The sequence below is a fragment of the Phyllobates terribilis genome, unplaced genomic scaffold (genome assembly GCF_046119375.1).
Source record: "Phyllobates terribilis strain yellow unplaced genomic scaffold, ASM4611937v1 Scaffold_7__3_contigs__length_470593459, whole genome shotgun sequence".
Lineage (NCBI taxonomy): Eukaryota > Metazoa > Chordata > Amphibia > Anura > Dendrobatidae > Phyllobates > Phyllobates terribilis.
Genome location: NW_027362767.1, coordinates 301,641,373 through 301,667,303, shown reverse-complemented (window position 1 = coordinate 301,667,303; position 25,931 = coordinate 301,641,373). Strand labels below are relative to the sequence as shown.

At 45.4% G+C, this 25,931-nt stretch overlaps 1 protein-coding gene across 2 annotated transcripts in view; it reads left to right on the top strand.

Annotated features, from left to right (window-relative positions):
- Nucleotides 1–25,931, top strand: part of ATP1B4 (ATPase Na+/K+ transporting family member beta 4) — a 127,036-nt gene that overhangs the window by 31,292 nt on the left and 69,813 nt on the right. The window lies entirely within an intron of this gene.

The following is a 25,931-nucleotide window of genomic DNA, read 5'->3' as shown; positions in this document are numbered from 1 at the left end:
AAAGGTGATAACTAAATGGCTCATGGAACAAAACATAGAGATTTTGGGTCCATGGCCTGGAAACTCCCCAGATCTTAATCCCATTGAGAACTTGTGGTCAATCATCAAGAGACGGGTGGACAAACAAAAACCAACAAATTCTGGCAAAATGCAAGCATTGATTATGCAAGAATGGACTGCTATCAGTCAGGATTTGGTCCAAAAGTTGATTGAGAGCATGCCAGGGAGAATTACAGAGGTCTTGAAGAAGAAGGGGCAACACTGCAAATATTGACTTGCTGCATTAACTCATTCTGTCAATATAACCTATTGGTACTCATAATATGATTGCAATTATATTTCTGTATGTGATATAAACATCAGACAAACACTAATAAAAACCAGAGGCCAGCAGATCATGTGAAAATATAATTTTGGTGTCATTCTCAAAACTTTTGGCCATGACTGTACAGTACATATGTTCAAAAACATGTTAACTAGTCTTATTATGTTGTAATCCAATATAAATTTTAAAATGAATAAAAAATATGAAAATTGTTAAACTGTGCCTTCATGCTCGGAGTATTATGTAAAAAAAAAAAAATTGTTTAAACACTTCTCATGGAATAGAAGCCATGCTCCCAGGTCAGTGTTGCACTACTGCACCCAGAAGGATACTGGTAAGAGCCGCTGCTCCAAAGAGTCTGACCCTCACACAGAGAGAAGGACGGGATCTGTTTTTTTGCATTTAAGTGAATTAGTGAAGAGTACCTGCTCCATATCCATGGACCGCACATGCCGCTCACCCATGTGTCAGAGGAGCAAGGGCAGCAGACAGCACGTATAGATAGTGTGGCACCCCAGGGGTCTGGTTTCCACAGTAACGGCAATGTTATGTCTGAGAGCAGGTGGGAGGTCTCTTGGTCAGGGATCCTGTGCATGCCACACCTCCTGCCCAGTCCTGGGAGGGGAAGAACTTCCCCTAGATAAACCTAGGGCTGAGGCAGGGTGAGTGAGTAGAGAAGAAGTAGAGACAGAGAAGCAGATATAGGAAAAGAACATCAGGAGCTCTGTGGGAGCAGTGCTACAAGGAGTCAGGGGCTGGCAGCTGCAGAGCTCGCCCTGACTGAGAAGTTATCACCGGACCCGGAGTCCGAGGCTGTGGGGACTAACTCCTATCCAGCAGCAGAAACCGACCGGCAGGGGATTGCAGGTCCTCTGGCCCAGAAACCCGAAGGCACGGTCACACGCGTGGGACCAGCACCGCCGTCGTGGAGCGGAAGCTACTAGAAGGCCCCGAGTCACCGGCCATACGGGTGAGCACCACACGGTACACTCAGGGACGTGGGCTACTTATACCCGCCTCTAGCAAGGTAGCCGGAAGAGTATCGTTAGTTTGGGAGGCCTACAACACCGCCTGGCCAGGGGAGATCCCATCTGCTCAAGGACTGACCAGGCCCCAATCGCTAGCCAGTACTCCGGGAGGGTCTATCTTTGTCACCAGTAAAGACCCTGAACTACACCGTACCGTCTCCGAGTGGTTCCTGCTACCCCCATCATCCACGTCGGCTGCCCTGAGGCCATACCCCTCCCGTTGGGGGTTATACTATCACGCTGCACAATCCTACCACCGGCCTCAGCGGTCTGCCCTGCAGCAGCAGCTCCTTAGCTGTACTCAACGGGTGGCGTAGTCGTCCAACATCTACCGCTAATACAGCGCCACTTAGTCTGACTCCCTGGGCACGGACCGGATCACCGCCACGAGACTACAACCCTCAAGAGATCCGGCTCCGGGTAAGCTCCCGCGTGCGCAACGCAGCGCGACACAGGCCCAGGGGCGCGTCAATAGCATCCCGCATGGATCCCCAGGACGTGAGATGCAGGCATAATCATAATTTTTACATTATTTCTCATTGTGAAAATAAAAATAAATAAATGAATAAAATGGGGGGAAAAAAAACAACCATTGGAATAAATTAAAACAAGACTCAATAAGATTTGAACAAATTTAAATAGATCCAGTAAAAACCACACTAAGCGAGGGCTAAAACATTAACACTGACTAAAAGCAACATTTAGATGGAATTTAGATAAAAACCTCTGAGACTTCATTAAGCCCACGGGGTTTTAAGGTATCTAATTTGTAGATCCAGTATATTTCTTTTCTATTCAACACTTTAATCCTATTAGGTATAATGTTCGAAATGTGTTCAATGGGCATGATACTCAGACAACTAAAGTCCCCATTATGACAATCGATCACATGTCGCAAGAGGCCATGTTTCAAAAAACTGGTATTGATGTTGTGCCTGTGTGAGTTGAGTCTTTTGTGGAGAGGTTGCTTCCTGTGATGTCATATCAGATTCCCTCACTTCCTGGCTCTGGAAGCTGATGGCGGGGGCGGGCTTGTCAGATGAGTGGGTTGAACCTGCTGCATGGATGGGCTGGGCTTGTCATGCAGGTAGGCGGGGCTGCATTCAGCAGAGCTCACTCAGTGTCTGTGAATGCTGACAGCTCTCCCTGCAGACCCAGCTCTTTCTCCTATCTGCATGTATACACACTGCTGTATACCTTGTATAATGTATATACACCCTTTATAATGTCAATACATTAAAATCTCTTATGCACAGTATATAGTGGATATACCACACTACTGGAGATAAATTCTGCTGGAGACATATTATGGTTCTGCGTACCCCATAGCAGTTTGACAATGACCAGTATAAAGCATGCAAAGAATATCCATGCCATTAGTATAATTAAGACAAGGCTTAAAAGGCTATGCCATACACCAAAGACTGAATGAATCTACTTGTTATAACCACAGGACAACTGCTATGGATTTTTCATGATATGGACACAAACTGACCTTTTATAACATGTATGATGATGACAAGTTACTTACTATTTCTCACTTCATGGTATTTATACTTTGTTCTATTTAGCAACATTATTTTTATTGTTTAAACTGTGATACAGATTCATCATTTTCCTATAAGGTAGTTTTTTAATTTTCAGTTATTGGCAGCAATTTAATCAGGTTGTTGCTTTTAAGCAGTTGTTTTCATTATACTAATAGTGCAGAGATTCTTTACATTCAGACCTCTGCGCATCCATCTCATAATCCATGTCAGTGAGGAGGTTATGGGATAATCTTTATTACCAGGGCTGGGGTTCTGGTGCTTTGTGCATTACTTCAATTCTCTGCACTGTCCTATGTAGGAGATAATGCTGGGACTGTGTGTGACTCTGGGGGAGGAGTCTACAAAGAAATAAGAACGGGGGCGCAATAGTGCTGTTACCCAGGCAAACAAAATGATTAAATGAGAATGTGCTTACCTCGCGGGGTTGTGACATGCACAACTCATGTATTAAGCGAGAGAGAGGGCTGCTGGAGACACCAAACCTTGGTGGTTAGCAATGTAGAAGAATGATGAAAGGTGTCAGTAATTCCGCGCTGCTCCGTTAAATTAGATTATACAGGATCCAGTCCTTTTGTGATAGATTTATTCCTTTGACAAGCTAAAAACAGACGTGTTTCGTGGGCGTCCCGTCCACTTCTTCAAGTGTATAGCTTAAGAGAGGTTAGCAGCAGGGAACCTATATACCATGGTAAGTGCAAAAAAACTGGCGCCAAAATGCCAGCTGCTTTTTTTTTTTAACAAAACTTTACATATTCCTTAAAACAGTGTGTCTGATAGTGTCATTAGAAGGACACTCATAAAAAGTGATGAGAGTTGCATAAAATTGAAATAGACTTAAAATATCTTCCACATAAGTTATACAGAGTAAATATAAATATATATATATATATATATATATATATATATATATATACAGTGCCTACAAGTAGTATTCAACCCCCTGCAGATTTAGCTGGTTGACACATGCGGAATTAACTTGGCATTGTGACATTTGTACTGTAGATCAGCCTGGAAGTGGGAAATGCACTGCAGCAAATTTTTTTTTTTTTTTTTTAAACGTTAAAAGTTAATTCAGAGTGTCATTTGTTATTCAACCCCTCAAACCACAAGAATTCTGTTTGGTCCCCCTAAAGTATTAAGAAGTAGTTCAGGCACCAAGAATAATGAGCTTCACATGTGTGGATTAAAGATCTCTTTTGCCAGCCTTTTCTGACTATTTAAGACCCTCCCCAAACTTGTGAACAGCACTCAGACATGGTCAACATGGGAAAGACAAAGGAGCATTCCAAGGCCATCAGAGACAAGATCGTGGAGGGTCACAAGGCTGGCAAGGGGTACAAAACCCTTTCCAAGGACTTGGGCCTACCTGTCTCCACGGTTGGGAGCATCATCCGCAAGTGGAAGGCTTATGGAACTACTGTTAGCCTTCCACGGCCTGGACAGCCTTTGAAAGTGTCCTCCCGTGCCGAGGCCAGGCTTGTCCGAAGAGTCAAGGTTAACCCAAGGACAACAAGGAAGGAGCTCCGGGAAGATCTCATGGCAGTGGGGACATTGGTTTCAGTCAATACCATAAGTAACGTACTCCACCGCAATGGTCTCCGTTCCAGACGAGCCCGTAAGGTACCTTTACTTTCAAAGCGTCATGTCAAGGCTCGTCTACAGTTTGCTCATGATCACTTGGAGGACTCTGAGACAGACTGGTTCAAGGTTCTATGGTCTGATGAGACCAAGATCGAGATCTTTGGTGCCAACCACACACGTGACGTTTGGAGACTGGATGGCACTGCATACGACCCCAAGAATACCATCCCTACAGTCAAGCATGGTGGTGGCAGCATCATGCTGTGGGGCTGTTTCTCAGCCAAGGGGCCTGGCCATCTGGTCCGCATCCATGGGAAGATGGAAAGCACGGCCTACCTGGAGATTTTGGCCAAGAACCTCCACTCCTCCATCAAGGATCTTAAGATGGGTCGTAATTTCATCTTCCAACAAGACAACGACCCAAAGCACACAGCCAAGAAAACCAAGGCCTGGTTCAAGAGGGAAAAAGTCAAGGTGTTGGAGTGGCCTAGTCAGTCTCCTGACCTTAACCCAATTGAAAACTTGTGGAAGGAGCTCAAGAATAAAGTCCACATGAGACACCCAAAGAACCTAGATAACTTGGAGAAGATCTGCATGGAGGAGCGGGCCAAGATAACTCCACAGACCTGTGCCGGCCTGATCAGGTCTTATAAAAGACGATTATTAGCTGTAATTGCAAACAAGGGTTATTCCACAAAATATTAAACATAGGGGTTGTATAATAATTGACCCACACTTTTATGTTTAAAATTTAATAAAATTCAACTGAGCAACATAACTTTTTGGTTTGTAAGATTTATGCTTCTGTTAATAAAACCTACTCTCGTTTGCAGTTTGAAGGCTCTAACTTATTTGCATCTTATCAAACCAGCTAAATCTGCAGGGGGTTGAACACTACTTGTAGGCACTGTATGTATATATATATATATATATATATATATATATATATATATATATAAAGAGTAAACAAATATATAAAAGAGTTTTTTGTATATATATAGTAATTCGAACCCGCCGTTCCTTGGAATTATATGCCATATCAAGACAACGTCCATGGTTAGTGCCTCTAGACCACAGAGGTAGTCATTTTTTTAGGAAGGATACAACTGTATGAACGCATTAGCAAGGATTAGCATAATTAAAGTGTATGTTCATGGTGTAACCCTGACCAGTTTATGCATATGCTTCCTATCTTGTCCGTGTCCCTATTGTCAGGATGAAATATAAATATGCTTCATGTCACCAATAAAGCCAAAGCAATGATTAAATGAAATTAACCGCATCAAGAGGAAAGAGTATGATAGTATTTTGTGCTCCTCCTAAGATCTAATTTCACATGGTTTACTATCCCGGATAGTAGGGATAATGAAAATGGGTACTTAATGAGTACTGCAACATCTTAACAAGTAAGAGGGGATATTGAGCATTTTTGGTGTTTAAAGAGAGGAACTTTTCTGTGACCAATATTTTAGGTGTTTTTTAGAGAAAGGTCTCTGTGATCTCATTTAACCCTTGTGGTTTCAGTGTATCCAATTTGTATATCCAGTAGATATCTTTTCTGTTGAGAGTTTGAATTCTGTTAGGGGTGATATCCAAAATATGCTCTATAGGCATGATTTTCAAGCTGCTGAAATCTTTGTTATGTTGATGGGCCATAGTACAGCGCCTTGTCAACACTTGTTACATTAACAATATTATGGTGGCTCAACATTCCCTTTCATCTCCTGGGGTGTTGCATCACAGCAATCATCAAAAACATAGAAGAGAGCAGCCCATGTCAGTTCAGTTCTTCATTTGCCGGGTTATCACCGCCAAATGGAGCAAAACTATTTCAGACTGTACTGCAAGACTGCAGACTTGTTGCACAAGAGGAGATTCCATCGTATATCCAACTGACTTACGGGATCATTGAGTACCCATTTTCATTATCCCTACTATCCAGGATAGTAAACCATGTGAAATTAGATCTTAGGAGGAGCACAAAATACTATCATACTCTTTCCTCTTGATGCGGTTAATTTAATTTAATCATTGCTTTGGCTTTATTGGTGACATGAAGCATATTTATATTTCATCCTGACAATAGGGACACGGACAAGATAGGAAGCATATGCATAAACTGGTCAGGGTTACACCATGAACATACACTTTAATTATGCTAATCCTTGTTAATGTGTTCATACAGTTGTATCCCTCCTAAAAAATAAAAAAAAAAAGACTAAATAAATTCAACCAATTATCAGATACCTCTGTGGTCTAGAGGCACTAACCATGGACCTTGTCTTGATATGACATATAATTCCAAGGAATGACGGGTTCGAATTACTATATATATATATATACAAAAAACTCTTTTATATATTTTTTTACTGTTTATATATATTTTTTTTACTCTTTATAACTTATATGGAAGATATTTTAAGTCTATTTCAATTTTATACAACTCTCATTACTTTTTTATGAGTGTCCTTTTAATGACACTATCAGACACACTGTTTTAAGGAATATGTAAAGTTTTGTTTAAAAAAAAAAAAGCTGCTGGCATTTTGGCGACAGTTTTTTTGCACTTACCATGGTATATATGTTCCCTGTTGCTAACCTCTCTTAAGCTATACACTTGAAGAAGTGGACGGGACGTCCACGAAACGCGTCTGGGGGAGGAGTGTAAGGGATGTAGGCAGATTTACAGGTCTGTGCTCACTGCTGGCTTGCAGCCCAGCCCAAGGAATGATGGGAAATGTAGTAAGAAGGTAGCAGAGGATTCTGAAGACAAAGTGATCACTATGACAGCAGAGCTGGTGCCAGGGTACAGGAAGCAATGTAAAAAGACATAAAAGAAAACATGAAACTTGGCAGAAAGGGTACATAGGTACATGTCCTCTTTTTTGACCTTCCCATTTAAAGATTGGCTTTATAAATTGGTAAAGAGGTATTTTTTAATGTATTTAACTATGACTAAGGTTGGTCTATCAACTTAAAACACATTGTCTTTTCTTGGTTTTCAGCCTTTTTGTTGTCATGTGTTTTTATGGACTAATTAAATAAAGAAGAATGTACAGTATTTATAAGATTTGCTCGAGTGCTGGACTGCACCTCTATTATGTAGTAGGTGTGGCAATTATACATAAAATAAACTGTCATTCTTGTAGGAGACATCATAAATTTCCTATCTTCTTATTACTTCTACCGCATTTGCCATTGATAAAAACGGAGCATCAGAGATTTCAGAGGGACAATTTGCATGTTTAATTTCCCAGAGGAGCATGCAAGGCGTTTAAGTCTCTTCATACTGGTGCGCAGACCTGGCATGTCACTCTCAACAAGGAAAAACCTTAAGCCTTACACAGACACCTCAAAATTGAAGATGTAACGTTCATTGTATTTTAGAAAACTCTTTCTTAAAGTCGGGGCCACCAGGACCGGTTTCTTACACAGCGCCACCTTCATTTCTTGAAAGGCCGACTCCGCCTCTGCAGTCCAGTTGGCCATAGCTGATTTCGTCCCCTGAAGGAGGTCAGTCAGGGATGCGGCCATCATGGTGAAGTTTGGGATGAACCTCCTGTAGTATCCCACGAACCCCAGGAAGATTCTAACCTGCTTTTTTGACAGCGGTCTCGGACAGGTTTGGATTGCCTCCACTTTACTGATTTGGGGTTTGATCTCGCCTCTACCAACTACATAACCCAGGTATTTGGCTTCTTCTTTCCCCATGGCACATTTCTTCCGGTTTATTGAAAACCCCGTCTTCCATAGAGCACCAAACACTGCCTGGACCTTTTCCAGATGACTCTCTCAGTCCAGGCTGAAGATAACAATATCGTTGAGGTATGATATGCGCATACTGCTTATGGGGAGCAAGAATTCGATCCATAGTTCTCTGGAAGGTGGCAGGAGCCCCCTGCAGTCCAAACGGCATCCGAACTTACTGGAAGCATCTGTCCAGCGTAGAAAATGCAGTCTTCTCTTTGGCTTCCTGTGCCATGGGTATCTGCCAATAACCCTTCATCAAATCCAAGGTGGTTGGCCCAAGTTGCTCGATCAGCTTATCGACGTGTGGCATGGGATATGCATCGAACTTGGAGACCTCATTCAACTTCCGATAGTTGTTGCAGAACCTCAATTTCCCATCGGGCTTTGGGACCAGGACAATTGGGCTGAACCACCCGCTGCTAGATTCCTCAATGACCCCGAGCTTCAGCATAAGAGCCAAGCCATCTCTTTGGAGATCAACTCTTGTCGGGCCTCAGGTATCCGATAGGGCTTCAAGTTCACCCATACATGTGGCTCCATCAGAACTTCGTGCTCTATGACCCCTGTGCAGCCCAGCAGTTCCAAAAACAGATCCCAGTTTTTCTGTAGCAACTCTCGACACTACTGTTTCTGGGCCTTCGTTAGCGTTTCCGCTATGGCGATTCCTCCAACGTCACCTTCTGGCTTGCCCAGCAAGCATGGAGCTTCCACAGCCTCTCTGTCTTGCCAGGGCTTGATGAGGTTGACGTGGTATATCTGATAAGGCTTATGTCGTCCTGGTTGATGAACCTTGTAGTTTACTTCACCAATTTTTTCCACCACCTCATACGGCCCTTGCCATTTGGCCAAGAACTTACTCTCCACCATAGGAATTAGCACGAGGACTCGGTCTCCCGGATTGAATTGCTTCACCCTGGCAGACCGGTTGTAGACCCTGGCCTGAGCTTCTTCTGCCTGGAGGAGATGTTCCTTTACGATGGGCATCACCTTCGCAATTCTCTCCTGCATCAGAGTGACGTGCTCAATGACGCTCCTGTGGGGCGTGACCTCGGCTTCCCAGGTTTCCTTTGCAACATCCAGGATACCCCGCGGATGTCGGCCATACGGGAGTTCGAATAGCGAGAACCCCGTAGAGGCCTGTGGAACCTCCCGGATGGAGAACGATAAATGAGGTCAAACAAAAGGTCAAACATTTGGGAGTGAGGGAATTTGACCCGGTAATACGCCCAGCGATGGACCCATTGAGCCCTGACAGCCATCGCCACCCTCAAGCATGCCAGAATCTCGGTCTTGAGTTTACCATACTCCTTGGCGTCCTGCAAAGCCAAGTCATAATAAGCCTTCTGGGGCTCCCCCCGTCAAGTATTGCGCCATCACCTTGGCCCACTGCTCTGGTGGAAATTTCTCCCTTTCGGCTACCCTTTCAAACGCGGTCAGGAAGGCATCTATATCATCCCCCAGGGTCATTTTCTGCAGGGCTCCCCTTACTGCCTTCCGGATGGAAAAATCACCCACTGACCTTGTCGTCGGAGCTGTTGCCGAGCCACGGATCGCCTCTGCTAGCAAATCGAACTTCTGCTGCTGTTGTCGGCACTGGTCCTGTTGGGCCTGCTGCTGGAGCTGCTGCATAAGCAATTTGGTGGTCTCCTGTTGTGCCATCTGCTGTCGCGCTATCTGCAGTTGATGCTGCGCTTGCTGCGTCTGCTGCTCCTGCAACAGATGCTTGAGCAGGTCCTCCATCTTTTCCGGTGTCACTTGCTGGCTTATGGCAGACGTCACCCAGGACATGCAGTCCTTCTTATAGCAGTCACACGTGTCTGCTGGGAACACTGCCCGTCTGTCTAACACCGATTGTAGGGATTGTACTCACTCAGGTGCGATGAGAGGCAAAAAGGAGGCGTGTTTCTTTAAATATCCGTAGCGGTTTATTGGCTTCATAAACCATCAAAAGAAAAATGCAAACAAACAGCCTTTAGTCCAGGCATAAGCAAAAGTAAAACAGTCCTTTTAGCAAAGTCTCTGGTAAATCGGACCTGTGGTCACACAGGCTGTTAAGCATCCAGCACACAGCTCACACCGGAGGACTTCTCCCTCCAAACACAGAACATGTGTCAAACAACAGCCTCCATTATATAGGCTGGTAACCACACCCAGAGGTGAGGTATGTGGGTAGCTAGACCAGCCCAACTCTTCACAGCTACCCGTAACCCGGTCCCAGGTACATCAATTAGTCCTCTTAGTGCATGCGTGCACTAGAGAAAATACTCCGGAATACATTACAGAGACCAGCCATCTCTGTGATACACACCTCCCATCAACTACGCGACCATTAGCCACCTTACACTGTATATGCTGTATTGTTTTGTCCCTTTTGTAAAATCTTTTGTATAGTTGTCATAAACACTGCTTCTTTTGGGTTAAATACAGAATTTAATAGTTCTGTTCCTTTTGTTCTGTAAACTTCGCCTCAAAGCCATACGCTACCTACCAAGCCTCTAGTCAGCCTGTATTAAAAAAGACCTCTGTGGTTGCAGCGAGTAGTCTTGGGTTATTGTGCAGTTCGCAGTGATCATATCGGTGGTATATACAGTACAGACCAAAAGTTTGGACACACCTTCTCATTTAAAGATTTTTCTGTATTTTCATGACTATGAAAATTGTACATTCACACTGAAGGCATCAAAACTATGAATTAACACATGTGGAATTATATACTTAACAAAAAAGTGTGAAACAACTGAAAATATGTCTTATATTCTAGGTTCTTCGAAGTGGCCACCTTTTGCTTTGATGACTGCTTTGTACACTCTTGGCATTCTCTTGATGAGCTTCAAGAGGTAATCACCGGAAATGGTCTTCCAACAATCTTGAAGGAGTTCCCAGAGATGCTTAGCACTTGTTGGCCCTTTTGTTTACACTCTGCGGTCCAGCTCACCCCAAACCATCTCGATTGGGTTCAAGTCTGGTGACTGGAGGCCAGGTCATCTGGCGTAGCACCCCATCACTCTCCCTCTTGGTCAAATAGCCCTTACACAGCCTGGAGGCATGTTTGGGGTCATTGTCCTGTTGAAATATAAATGATGGTCCAACTAAACGCAAACTGGATGGAATAGCATGCCGCTGCAAGATGCTGTGGTAGCCATGCCGATTCAGTATGCCTTCAATTTTGAATAAATCCCCAACAGTGTCACCAGCAAAGCACCCCCACACCATCACACCTTCTCCTCCATGCTTCACAGTGGGAACCAGGCATGTAGAGTCCATCCGTTCACCTTTTCTGCGTCGCACAAAGACACGGTGGTTGGAACCAAAGATCTCAAATTTGGACTCATCAGACCAAAGCACAGATTTCCACTGGTCTAATGTCCATTTCTTGTGTTCTTTAGCCCAAACAAGTCTCTTCTGCTTGTTGCCTGTCCTTAGCAGTGGTTTCCTAGCAGCTATTTTACCATGAAGGCCTGCTGCACAAAGTCTCCTCTTAACAGTTGTTGAAGAGATGTGTCTGCTGCTAGAACTCTGTGTGGCATTGACCTGGTCTCTAATCTGAGCTGCTGTTAACCTGCGATTTCTGAGGCTGGTGACTCGGATAATCTTATCCTTAGAAGCAAAGGTGACTCTTGGTCTTCCTTTCCTGGGGCGGTCCTCATGTGAGCCAGTTTCTTTGCAGCGATTGATGGTTTTTGCAACTGCACTTGGGGACACTTTCAAAGTTTTCCCAATTTTTCGGACTGACTGACCTTCATTTTTTAAAGTAATGATGGCCACTCGTTTTTCTTTACTTAACTGCTTTTTTCTTGCCATAATACAAATTTTAACAGCCTATTCAGTAGGACTATCAGCTGTGTATCCACCAGAGTTCTGCACAACACAACTGATGGTCCCAACCCCATTTATAAGGCAAGAGATCCCACTTATTAAACCTGACAGGGCACACCTGTGAAGTGAAAACCATTTCCGGTGACTACCTCTTGAAGCTCATCAAGAGAATGCCAAGAGTGTGCAAAGCAGTCATCAAAGCAAAAGGTGGCCACTTTGAAGAACCTAGAATATAAGACATATTTTCAGTTATTTCACACTTTTTTGTTAAGTATATAATTCCACATGTGTTAATTCATAGTTTTGATGCCTTCAATGTGAATGTACAATTTTCACAGTCATGAAAATACAGAAAAATCTTTAAATGAGAAGGTGTGTCCAAACTTTTGGTCTGTACTGTACATATATTCCATGCGTTGGAATCGGAGGTGTATATACCATACTCTCACTGTTAGTTTCTCGATAACCGGCCTAGTAGTGGTGACAGCCTGCGGCTTCCTCCTTTAATCTTTGGCCAATTGTGTAATTGTCTGGACGATAGGGGACAGCAGAGAGCTGTTTGACACAAGGATCACAGTGAGTGGTTCTGCGTGACCTTCCTTGGCTGTGATATCTTGACACTATACATCTTGGAATAATAATAATTTCCACAATTGGATGTGTTTTTAAAAATGTTTTCCTGTGCTGAAATAATCTTATAAATGAGCCCCTGCTGTGTGCTGTGTAATGGCTGTGCCTGACCGTACAGGGACATGGTCTGATCATACCACAGCTCCTGGGCAAGGGAGGAAGCAAAAGAGAGTATACAGATACCACAGCATGGAATCTCAGCTGATTCTTTTTGTGAGATAAAATATTTCCTTGCCTGTCAGGAAAATATTAAGAATTTCTTCCCCCTCCAGACCCCTCTTCTTCTCCCCCTCCCCTCCCTATAGTATTTGTCAGGAAAGAAGAGCTGACAATCTACCATCTGTCTGTATGCAAATTATCACCCACAGCAGAAGTGGCTTGGACAGATGCTGGCACAAAGAAAGGTTCTACGACCCCGATTAGCATGCCAGTGTGTTTTGCTCTGACACAGACCTTCGACAATTTACATCTAGCTGAGGAGGGCGCAGCTTGTTAACTAAAACAATTCCCCAGCTGCAAACTGTAACAAAACGAAATATGGAATAACTAAAGTTCCATACGTCTGATAATAATGGGGCCCATATTTTTAGTGACAGGGTCAGCTAAAGAACAATATAGATATTTCCCTGTCGCTGTAAGCACCTCCGGGGGGCTGTGGCGCAAAAGTAACAAAATAGCAGACCACAACTATGTCATGTGTGGTTTCTAAAGGAAGGTAAATTCATAACGTAAAAAATGGTATTACTTCCAGGCTTCTGCGATCAACCAACGATGAGTTATCGCAAAAGCCAGATATTCTAATAAAAATATGAAGGCTGGAGAACAGCCCCCGTGATGTCATCCCAGGGGGTGTGTGGGCAGGTCTCCCCTTAGGCATAAAAGAATCCATGGAGGATGGATGAGTACTCGTTGCCGGGAGTATATATTTATTATAGCAAAGGATTGCGTACGAGAACGGTCAAATCTGGAGTAAGTTTCCTCTTTAATCCTGTTTATTTTGTGTAACTGCATATTCTGTACTGTAATTGTCCACTTTTGTAAAATCTTTGTATATTTTTCCTAAAAACACTGCCTCCATTTTGGATTAAATATAAAATTTAATAGTTCTATTTTTTTTGCTCTGTAATCGTTCCCTCCCCCGAAGCCATACGCTACCAGAAAGCAGGGACCAGGCCTGTCTTATATTTCCAATCTGGCCAGTGGTGGCAGAGAATATTAATAATTGGGCTATCATGAAGCTGGCAGTAACCGTACAGGGCGTGTACACATATTCCATGAATCCGGAAGTGTGACGCCATACGCTTTCTGCTCGCTTGCCGATAGCTACGTAGTGAGTAGTCGGTATCGTGTGCTCGCGAATCCCTGACGAAATTCTGACAGAGTGACGGCAACGCTGAGATATTGTGTGGTCTCGCCGGTGTCACCCCTGTCGCTGTGAAACCCTGACACTGCCTGTTTTAAAAAATGTTAAACCTCAAAGAAAGAATTATTTGCGATGCCCTGCTGTAAAATCTGAATACTTTTTTTTCTCCCCCCCCCTGCCCAGGAGCTGTGGTATGATCAGACCATGTCCCTGTACGGTCAGACACAGCCATTACACAGTACACAGCAGGGGCACATTTATAAGATTATCTCAGCACAGGAACATTTTTTTAACACATCCCAATTGTGGAACTTATTATTATTCCAAGATCTATTGATTAAAATGAACTTTGTTCATGGGAAAACCCCTTTAATTTAAATTTGACATGTGTTAACATATAGTGGAGTTTCCTGCCTTCCAATAATGTTCTTGTGTTTATAGTATTATGGTCCAGATTATCTAATCACACACTATACTATACTCTATTGTTGACCCTTCACACAGGGTATACCATTAGTTACACTATTTTTTTTCTATCGTTTTGCATCTATTTTGGATTGGTGGCATTGGTTATATTGTAGTGATAGATTTGTTAGGGCTCATCAGGGTCAGCCTTCGATGAGCGGGGGACCACTGTTGTGATCTTAGGGTGCCAACCTCCGCAGCTTACCCATAGGGAAAGATTTGTTTTTTTCTGGTTCCAATTAGGGCCTAATCCCTTACACTCTGAAAGTATGGTGGACCATGCAATGAATTTTACATTATCTCCATTGGTTGTATCTGTCACCTGTTGAGGCATAATCAGAATCGCACTTTATATATATTTTTTTGTTTCTTTCAGGTATTTTTTATATTTATACAATAAAAGGTGTTTTTAGGGGAATTTATGGAATCAGTTTTTGATTTTCTCTCTGTTCATATTTTATTTGTAAAACGACTAAAGCATATACATCACATAGGACACACTGGGGTTGGGGCATATACATCACAGGAGACACTGTGCATATACATCACAGGAGACACTGGGGGCATATACATCAATGGAGACGCTGGGAGCATATACATCAAAGGAGACGCTGGGAGCATATACATCAAAGGAAATGCTGGAGGCATATATGTAGCGCCCCGAGGGTTCGGCCGCTACAGGGGTATTGCACCTCAGTCCAGAGGTGTGATATTCCACTCCCGGGTAAGGATGGAGTATGGACCAGGGCTCAGTTAGCTGCATACAGCACACACACCCCATTTCCGAGGGACAGCTCAACGGTGCTCCCACTAGACATAAGTGCAGGCACGACCGACCATGTCCCTGCTGGAGTGGGGAGGGAGGGGTGGAACACCCAGTGCTGTAGGGGCAGATAGGGGGCGGTTCCTGAGCGTAGGTAGGAGCCCATTGGTTGCTGGTCACCTGGGCTCATGGTCAGAGGGAGGTATAAAAGGTGGGCACCATCTTAGATCTAGGTTGGTTCAGCCAGAGGAGAAGACAGGGAGTAGAGGCTCTGTAGGAGCTCTACTCCAGGAGGGCCTAGTGAGAGGCCGAGGAGGAGGTGAAGGGGAGCTGAGATTCTGGCTCATCTCAGCTCCAAGAGAAAGGAACAGAAAGGAACAGAACAGGAAAGAAAGAGAAGAAGAGACAGAGAAACAGAAGGGCTCAGGAACAAGAAGGTGGAAGGGACCCTAAGAACCCACGAGAATCCAGGGTGCAGGGTCAGGCAGATTAAGGGTACCGGATCCCAAGTTGGTGGAGGAGAAACAACCCTCAGCCAAAGACCGGTCGTCGTGATCATATATTGGTGCGACACCTCATCAAACCTGCTAGGAAGGCACCATATAGGACAGCGGAGGACGGGGCCAACGTTTAACCGCACAAGTCCGCGGCAGCCGGACAAAAGTGGGTCACTGGTGAGGCAGGCCAGAGAAAGGATGAAAGGGGGTCCTGTGCCATGCTCCTGAACTGCCTGGGAGTTGACCGAGCCCCTCACCTGGTGGACGCAGCACGGCTCGGGCGGTCACTGCCGACGGAAGTGACCCGGAACAAACGAACTGTGAGTAAAGACCCTGGACTGTAACTTGTTGTCCGTGTGCTCCTTCGCTCCTCCGGCACTACCGGTACTGGGACTCTCGCCACCATCACTTCCACCAGCCACTACACTGCCCTGGGGCCGCACTCTTCCCGTGGGGAGTCACACTACCCTAGCTGCACACTTCATCAGCCCCAGCGGTCTGCATGCAGCGGCGGTTCCTAATAACCGCAATCCACGGGTGGCGTAGTTGGACATTATCTCAAGTATGTAGCAGACTACCAATGGTCTGACCACCCTGAGCCGCGGGACCAGGCCGCCACTACTACTACCCCCGTCGTTCCCCTATCGCCCGGATCCGCGTGCCCCACGGCCCAGGGGGCGAGTCATATACATCACAAAAAAGCTGGGGGACTATACATCACAGGAGACGCTGGGGGCATATACATCACAGAAGATGCTGGGGAATATACATCACAATGAGACGCTGGGACTAATACACCGCAGGAGACGCTGGGGAATATACATCACAGGAGGGGCTGGGGAATATACATCACAGGAGGGGCTGGGGGCACATACCTCGCAGGACATGCTGGGGAATATACATCACAGGAGGGGCTGGAGAATATACATCACAGGAGGGGCTGGGGGCACATACATCGCAGGACATGCTGGGAAATATACATCACAGGAGGGGCTGGGGGCACATAAATCGCAGGAGATGCTGGGGAATATACATCACAAGAGTGGCTGGTGCATATGTAGCGCAGGAGAGGTTGGGGCATCTATACATGACAGAAGAGGCCGGGGTACATACATTACCGGAGAAGCTGGGGCACATACATCGCAGGAGACGCTGGGGCATATACATGACAGTAGGGGCTGGGGCATCTATATAGCACATAAGACACTGGGGCATATACATCAAAGGAGATGCTGGAGTATCTAAACAGCACAGGAGACGCTGCGGCGTATACAGTCATGGCCAAAAATTTTGAGAATGACACCAAAGTTATATTTTCACATGATCTGCTGGCCTCTGGTTTTTATTAGTGTTTGTCTGATGTTTATATCACATACAGAAATATAATTGCAATCATATTATGAGTACCAATAGGTTATATTGACAGTTAGAATGAGTTAATGCAGCAAGTCAATATTTGCAGTGTTGCCCCTTCTTCTTCAAGACCTCTGTAATTCTCCCTGGCATGCTCTCAATCAACTTTTGGACCAAATCCTGACTGATAGCAGTCCTTTCTTGCATAATCAATGCTTGCATTTTGCCAGAATTTGTTGGTTTTTGTTTGTCCACCCGTCTCTTGATGATTGACCACAAGTTCTCAATGGGATTAAGATCTGGAGAGTTTCCAGGCCATGGACCCAAAATCTCTATGTTTTGTTCCATGAGCCATTTAGTTATCACCTTTGCTTTATGGCAAGGTGCTCCATCATGCTGGAAAAGGCATTTTTGGGCGCCAAACTGCTCTTGGACGGTTGGGAGAAGTTGCTCTTGGAGGACATTCTGGTACCATTCTTTATTCATGGCTGTGTTTTTAGGCAAGACTGTAAGTGAGACGATTCCCTTGGCTGGGAAGCAACCCCACACATGAATGGTTTCAGGATGCTTTACAGTTGGCATGAGACAAGACTGGTGGTAGCGCTCACCTCTTCTTCTCCGAATAAGCTGTTTTCCAGATGTCCCAAACAATCGAAAAGGGGATTCATCAGAGAAAATGACTTTGCCCCAGTCCTCAGCAGTCCACTCCCTGTACCTTTTGCAGAATATCAGTCGGTCCCTGATGGTTTTTCTGGAGAGAAGTGGCTTCTTTGCTGCCCTCCTTGAAACCAGTCCTTGCTCAAAGAGTCTCCGCCTCACAGTGCGTGCAGAAGCACTCACACCAGCCTGCTGCCATTCCTGAGCAAGCTCGGCACTGCTGGTAGTCCGATCCCGCAGCTGAAACAGTTTTAAGATACGGTCCTGGCGCTTGCTGGTCTTTCTTGGGCGCCCTGGAGCCTTTTTGACAACAATGGAAGCTCTCTCCTTGAAGTTCTTGATGATGCGATAGATTGTTGACTGAGGTGCAATCTTTGTAGCTGCGATACTCTTCCCTGTTAGGCCATTTTTGTGCAGTGCAATGATGGCTGCACGTGTTTCTTTAGAGATAACCATGGTTAACTGAAGAGAAACAATGATACCAAGAACCAGCCTCCTTTTAAAGTGTCTAGTGATGTCATTCTTACTTAATCATGACTGATTGATCGCCAGCCCTGTCCTCATCAACACCCACACCTGTGTTAATGGATCAATCACTAAAACGATGTTAGCTGCTCCTTTTAAGGCAGGACTGCAATGATGTTGAAATGTGTTTTGGGGGTTAAAGTTCATTTTCTGGGCAAATATTGACTTTGCAAGTACAGTAATTGCTGTTAAGCAGATCACTCTTTGACATTCAGGAGTATATGCAAATTGCCATTACAAAAAATGAAGCAGTAAACTTTAGAAAAATTACTATTTGTCTCATTCTCAATACTTTTGGCCATGACTGTACATCACAGGAGGGGCTGAGGCTTATACAAAACTATTAGAGGCTGACATCTATACATCACGGGGTGCTGGGCGGCCACTGCTGTCGTCTTCAATGGCACAGGAGTACAGAGCGCACTAACTCCACCCACAAAGTATGTCTTGACGCTGGCACTGGCCAGCAACAGGACATAATCCTTCATTGCACATGCTGCAGTATCTAGCAGTGCATGGTCCATGCGCATGCTTGCAGTGTCAGGAGCAATTAAATGGCCGGTGGCCGGTGTTTTGCCGGCCGATGGCCCGAAAACTGTGATCCCCAATGTTCCCCACCCCTGTCATAGACTTAATGGAAAAGAGAAGAATTAGCTGGATAGAAAAATGAGCAATTGTAAGTATACAGTGCTATATAATATGATGACTGCAATATGTTAAGAGGATAAAAACTTTGACGGGAGCGCTTATTTTAGAAGTAGGGATTGTGTAAAGTAAAGACAACTTTCAGTATGTTATATCTGTATCGATCTCTAAATTATTATAATGTTTAGACAATTATTCAAACCAAACTTACTAAATAATTTGTGATATTATTGGTTCTTTCACCTCTGTAGTTACCTTTGCCGACCACTTTACTTTTGGAATGTGTAATAGGTTGAATGCTAAAATATAAAAATAAATCAAATTTTGCTAGTACATAGCTTATGTTTTGTGAGAACATTATATTATCATTAACCAGTTCAAGATCAATATTTATCTGCATTCTTGACCAGGCACATTTGAGTTTTTTTGTACATGTGGTTTAAAGAACTAAAAAAAATTCTTATTCGGATATTCAAATAAATTTTGCATCATTTTTCATGATATGTGAGACCTAATTATGTTATTTTCAAAATTTCTATTTTTATTTTTTTTATGATATTGGGGGAAAATAAAGGAAATATGTATCTGTTTTTTTATTTTTTATGACCATAAAAGACCACTAAAATACATTTTAAATTTTATTCCCTTTTCCATAACAATTCCATGTATATATTGGACACATGTTCTTTTTTTAACAAGGGCATGGCTAGTAATAGCCATGCAATAGCAAAATAACAAAAAGGATAATGGGCCGATGCAAAAGTTTGACTAATTAAGGTTTGAAACCTTGGTCAAAGTTATCTGAGCACACAAATCTCCAAGAGTGCTATAACTTTTGCATCGGCCCATCTTCCATTTTGTAATTTTTAGAATGTAAAAAATGAATATATATATATATTTTGCCTAAAATACAAAAGAAATGTGTCATCTTTAACTTTAGGCCTTTTAGAGATCATTTCATCTTCAACTTGCTTAACTGTTCACAATAACAGTGATTTTGACCAGGGGTGGCCAAACTTTTACATGCCACTGTATATATTCATGTATCTATTTATTTTTCATTTATTGCACACATTGTGCTCCCATATAAGGTCATACAAGACTTTTGAGAGACATTGCAAAATGTAAATACTTTTTTTCTTCAATCTGATTTTTCCTGTAAGTAGGGCTGGTATATTAGTCCCAGGTACAAGGAAATTTCATCCTGCTGGCAACACAGCAAAGCTGATCTGCATTTGGTAGGACTCATCAGCTCCTGCTGCCTCCCAGCATCTAGTGATCAGGTGACCGCTGGGTCTGGAGCAGGAAGAAATGTCAGTGCTTTCTCTTACTGTATATACACTGCGCTGCGCTTGCTCAGCGCTCAGGATCTCAGGATCCAGACCACCACTCATCTGCAGGAAATGTAAGTGCTAAATATGAAAAATGAGAAAGAAAACTTGGTCACTATAACCTGTCTACATTTGTATGTGCGTTGTAATAATTTAGCTCGTTGGTAGCTGGTAGTGTGACGCTCGCAGCCCTTCCCTGGGAAGATGGGGAATACTCGGAGCCGGGTCAGATGTTGAGGGGGCTGCAGCCGTGGCCTGGACCCATTCCGTGCCCAGGGCCGTCACATTAAAAATGATGTTAGGGTTTTCCGGGTTGAGTGGTAATTGTCGACTACGCCACCTGTGGTGTCTGGTGATGGGGCCACCAGCGCCGCTACAGTCCGCTGAGGCCCGGTGTCATGGCGGCTAAAGTTCTCGCTGCTCCCCACAGGCGGAGCGTTGCCTCAGGGCAGGTTAAGCAGAATGAAGGGGGAGTCATAGTGTGGGAGTACGGGCACCGCGTCACGTGGTATGGCGCGTAATGAACAGTCCGGAGGCCATAGGGGTGAACTTCCAAGGCTTTACTCACAGTTCTCTCAAGCAGCACAAGGCTTCTCCCTGCTCCTCGCGGAGTCCTGCGGCCACCAGGGACGGGGGTCCGACTACCTCCGAGGAAGTCCAGTGTTCAGTAGCGACCCTACACCAGAGTGTTCCTGCACTACAGACTTCACCCTTTCCCGTCTGTGCGTGTGTAGTAGATAGGCCAGGTCTCCCTCTGAGCTCCTCTCAGGTGTAGGGCTCGGGTGGCAATTCCTCTCCATCCGAGGCCCGGCGGGATCCTCAGGGCCTAACCGGGCTTTCCCGTCCTGGACATAGAGTGCGAGGTCGGGTGTCGGGGGCCGGTACCCCTCTTGCAGCCGGAATCCCTCTGAATAGATCAGGTAGGCGAGGACAGGTGGCGTACTCCGCTCCGTCTGCATCCTCCCTGGGACCCATTTGCTAGGGAGCCACACTCTAAAGCTCCCGGGCCTTCTTGATCCTGGTCCTTGGCCGGGTTGAGACATTCCTTGTCTGCAACCTACCTCTCGTCCCAAAGATCGGGGTACGAGGGCTGTGTCCCATGCCGGTGCAGGCTCACACAGGATCTGCGTTCCCGGAGGGAAGTCACATTAACACACAGTAGTTTGACAGCACAGTACGACCACTAGAACAGCAGAAGAAGAACCAGCAGAAAGACCAACGAAAGAACCAAGATCAAAGATGGCATTCTATTAAATATGAAATTAGAAGTGTCACTAACTAACTGTTCCTCCACCCACACCCACTAACTGGTTCCTACCACTTCGTGTTCCCCAGTCTCCCTGTAACCAGGGGAGCAGCACTAGTGCATACTAGCTCCCTCTGGTGGAATGTGGTGTTGGATGCAAAAGGCTAGGTCACTACATTCACACCGGCCTTACCTCAGAGGAGGAACAACACACTCCATTAAAGAAGTGCAGCATTCCTGTGGCGGTCGAACCCTCAGGGGCGCCACAGTAGCGTTCACACTGGCATGCAGTTTCTTGTCCAAACAGGAAGGTTTTTTAATTCCATAAACTTCCAGCAGAAAGTAATAACAAAAGAAAGAATCCATACAGCAGTATGAGAAACAGAGCGGTTCAGCTGCTCAGTATTCAAAGTCCAATACTTTGCCTCTTGCAGAGTCTAAGAAACTTACATAGGTCCTCCACCTTGCATGCACAGACCCAAATACCAGCGTTGTTTGCACCTCTACTTCCAGACAAGGAATGAACAGCTCAGCTGCCCTTTTAAACTAAATACACCTCCTGGATTGGAGGGTGTTAATGAATAGTTCCGCCCATCTCATCTAATCATTCCTAACAAACCTGGACCCAGATATTGTCCCTATTAATCTTCTCAGCACCTAGCTTCCAGGATTTTGCCAGCTGCTTGTCTACATACCCTTGCCCTCTGCCCAAAGCTGAGGGCTGGGCAACTTCACCCAACCAATCTCGAGCCCCATCCCACCAAGGCTTGACCTAGGTAATATGACATACCTGGCAGGGCTTCCTTTTTGTTGGGTGGTAAACTTTATAGTGGCCCTCACCAACACTTCATAGGGTCCTTGCTACTTGGCAAGAAATTTGTTCCCCACGATGGGCACCACCATGCGCACCCAATCACCTGGTTTAAATTGTTTCACCTGAGTGAATGGACTATACCCCCTGAATCGTGCCTTGAGGAGGCGCTCTTTTGCCTGGCCCAGCACCTTGGTCCTTTGACATAACCGATCAGTATGGCTAGCCAAACACGGAACCTGAACACCGGTTCCCAGCTACTGAGGAGCAAAATTTAGCGCCTTGAATCCTCTCCCCACACTCCAGCATTTTTTTTACCGAAGTCCCTGACCTCAGCGTTTCCAAAGTTTCCCCTGGACTAATTGCGTCGCAAGCTCTTCCATACTTTCTGAGTCTGTTACTAATGCTGACACTGCCTTCACTCAGGACATACAGATAGAATCCAGCAATGTGCTTCTTGAAATTCTGTGCCCGCATTCTCCACCAATTGCCGGGATTCAGTGTGTTGGTAGTTGGCAGCGTTCACATCGGCACGCAGTTTCTTGTCCAAATTGGAAGGTTTATTAACTCCATAAACTTCCAGCAAAAGTAATAAAACAAAGAGTCCATACAGCAGTATAAGAAACAAAGCAGTTCAGCAGGTCAATAATCAAAGTCCAATACTTGACCTCTTGCAGAGCCTAAGAAACTTACACAGGTCCTCCACCTTGCATATATAAACCCAAATGCCAGAGATGTTTGCACCTCTACTCCAAGACAAGGGATGAACAGCTCAGCTGCCCTTTTAAACCAGCTGCGCCTCCTGGATTGGAGTATGTTAATGACTAGTTCCGCCAATCTCATTTAATCATTCCTAACAAACTTGGACCCAGATATTGGTCCTATTAACCCTCTCAGTGCCTCTTATCCAGGATTCTGCCAGCTGCTTGTCTACATAGCTAATATACTCACCAGCCGTCATCTTCCCCAGTTTTCAGTGCTGTTCTGGTCCCCTTCTCAGTCACGTGACTTCTATTTCGACTTGCCTGATTACACTGGGGCCAGGGTCGGACTGGGGCACCGGGACACCGGAGAATTCTCCTGTGGGCCCGGGTCCTCAGCGGGCCCCCGAGCAGGACACATGAGGCCCCTGGTTAACATGGCCGCCGGTGCGCCACACTGCAAGGGCCTGGAGGGTCAGGAGGGCCCTTGCAGTGCGGCTGATGAGAGCAATCTGGCCTGCTTCTCGGAACCCCAGGCTCCGGGGGGGGCCCATGGCCAGATTGCCCTTATTCTGTGCGATGAGCAGGGAGCGATCCCTCCAACTCCGCTGCCGACAGGAGGAAAATGGCAGCGGAGCTGGAGGGATCCGTCCTCACCTCTACTTCCTGCCCGCCGCTTCCTCCCTGACACAGGTTCGGGCTGCTTGATGCAGCGCGAGCCTGTGTCAGGGAGAAAGATGCCAGGCAGGAAGCAGAGGACGATGCTGCGGGGGAGCGTGTTGAGAGGTAAGTGTTTTTTTTTTTAACTAATAGACTGGACTGGAGATGGGGAGAAATGGGGACAGCAATGGTGATGGAAGAGGTGGGGGGAGATGAGGAAGAGCAATGGTGATGATGGGGGGAGATGAGGGAGAGTGATGGAGGAAGTGGGGGGAGATATGCATGGCATGGTGATGGAGGAGGCGGGGGAGATATGCATGGCATAGTGATGGAGGAGGTAGGGGGAGATATGCATGGCATGGTGATGGAGGAGGTGGGGGGAGATAAACATGGCATGGCGATGGAGGAGGTGGGGGGAGATATGACATGGCACTAGTAATGGAGGAGGTGGGGGAGATATGGCAATGATGATGGAGCAGGTGGGGGAGATATGGCAATGATGATGGAGCAGGTGGGGGAGATATGGCAATGATGACTGAGCAGATCGGAGAGATATGGCAATGATGACTGAGCAGGTGGGGGGGAGATATGGCAATGATGACAGAGCAGGTGGGGGAGATATGGCAATGATGACGGAGCAGGTGGGGGAGATATGGCAATGATGACGGAGCAGGTGGGGGAGATATGGCAATGATGATGGAGCAGGTGGTGGGGGAGATATGGCAATGATGGATGAAGTGGTGGGGGGAGATATGGCAATGATGATGGAGGAGGTGATGGGGGGAGATATGGCAATGATGGAGGTGGTGGGGTAGATATGGCAATGATGATGGAGGAGGTGGGGGAGATATGGCAATGATGATGGAGGAGGTGGGGGAGATATGGCAATGATGGGGGAGATATGGCAATGATGGAGGAGATGTGACAATATGGCAATGATGGAGGAAGTGGTGGGGGGAGATATGGCAATGATGATGGAGGAGGTGATGGGGGGAGATATGGCAATGATGGAGGTGGTGGGGTAGATATGGCAATGATGATGGAGGAGGTAGGGGAGATATGACAATGATGGAGAAGGTGGGGGAGATATGACAATGTTGGAGAAGGTGGGGGAGAGCAATTATGGAGAAGGTGGAGGAGAGCAATGATGGGGATGGGAGGGAGCAATGATGGAGGAGGTGGGAGAGAGCAATGATGGAGGTGGGGGGAAAGAAATGATGGGAAATTATTTGGACGCTATATGCTGTTAATATCTGGTCTGGTCACGGTGTGGTGGTATTTCTTCTAGGCATCTCCACTCCCCCTTTCTCTAGTGTCTGGCCTTCCTTCCCCTCATCCCTTCGTGTTGTACTTAGCTTTTCCCACACTGTGCGTAACACTTTGTGGTGTACTATGTGATCTGGTCATGGTGTGGCACTATTTCTCACTAAAATGTGGTATTATTTGGTTACTATGTGGTGGTAATATGTGATCTGGTCATGGTGTGGCAGTGTTTCTCCCTTGAATGTGGTATTATTCGGTCACTATGCGGTGGTAATATGTGGTCTGGTCATGGTGTGGTGGTATATCTCCTTTGTTTGTGGTATTATTCGGTCACTATGTGGTGGTAATATGTGGTCTGGTCATTGTGTGGTGGTATTTCTCCCTTGTATGTAGTATTATTCGGTCACTATGTGGTGGTGATATGTGGTCTGGTCATGGTGTGGTGGTATTTCTCCCTTGTATATGGTATTATTGGTGTTGGTATAGTGGATTGTGTTGTGTATGGCGGTCATTTGTTGTCTCTGATATTAATTAGGAGAAGATTCTTTATTTCCATTAGTGATTAAATACTTGGAACAAGGTGCACTTACAGGGGTTCTCTGGGGAAAACAAGTAATCACCTCTCCACAGGATAAATTATTGATTAGTGGGGGTCTGACTTCTGGGACCTGCACCGATTGGTAGAATGTGGAGCTTTCATCCCTATTAGACTGGACCTCATGTGCGACTTGATCACTGATCCATTCATTCCCTCAGTGGCTGTTCTTGTTTTTTTTCTGGAAGCCCCAAAGAGATTGAATGGAGCTGCAGTCAGATGTCCCACCTGCTGCTGCATTTTAAAATGGGGATAAGTGTCCTGTCAGGGATAAAACTTCCCCATTCTTCCGATAGGTGTGTTTTCCAATGTTCGGACCCAAACGATCAATAAGTGATCACTGATCCTGTGAATCCCATGGATCGCTGACAACTCG